The sequence below is a fragment of the Uranotaenia lowii genome, chromosome 3 (genome assembly GCF_029784155.1).
Source record: "Uranotaenia lowii strain MFRU-FL chromosome 3, ASM2978415v1, whole genome shotgun sequence".
NCBI lineage: Eukaryota > Metazoa > Arthropoda > Insecta > Diptera > Culicidae > Uranotaenia > Uranotaenia lowii.
Genome location: NC_073693.1, coordinates 205,084,705 through 205,084,964, shown reverse-complemented (window position 1 = coordinate 205,084,964; position 260 = coordinate 205,084,705).

The following is a 260-nucleotide window of genomic DNA, read 5'->3' as shown; positions in this document are numbered from 1 at the left end:
ACGGAGGAAGAGGGCTTGGCTTTCTGATATTATTCTATTCGATGGAAATTGGTGGTAGATTTTAAAACTTAAAGGGTGATATGGTCAATATCAACTTGACGTAGTTTTTTCAATTTTGCATTTAAAAAATCTGAACACCCCTCATTTTGAAGGTGTGTGTGTGTGTGTGTGTGTGTGTGTGTGTGTGTGTGTGTGTGTGTGTGTGTGTGTGTGTGTGTGTGTGTGTGTGTGTGTGTGTGTGTGTGTGTGTGTGTGTGTGT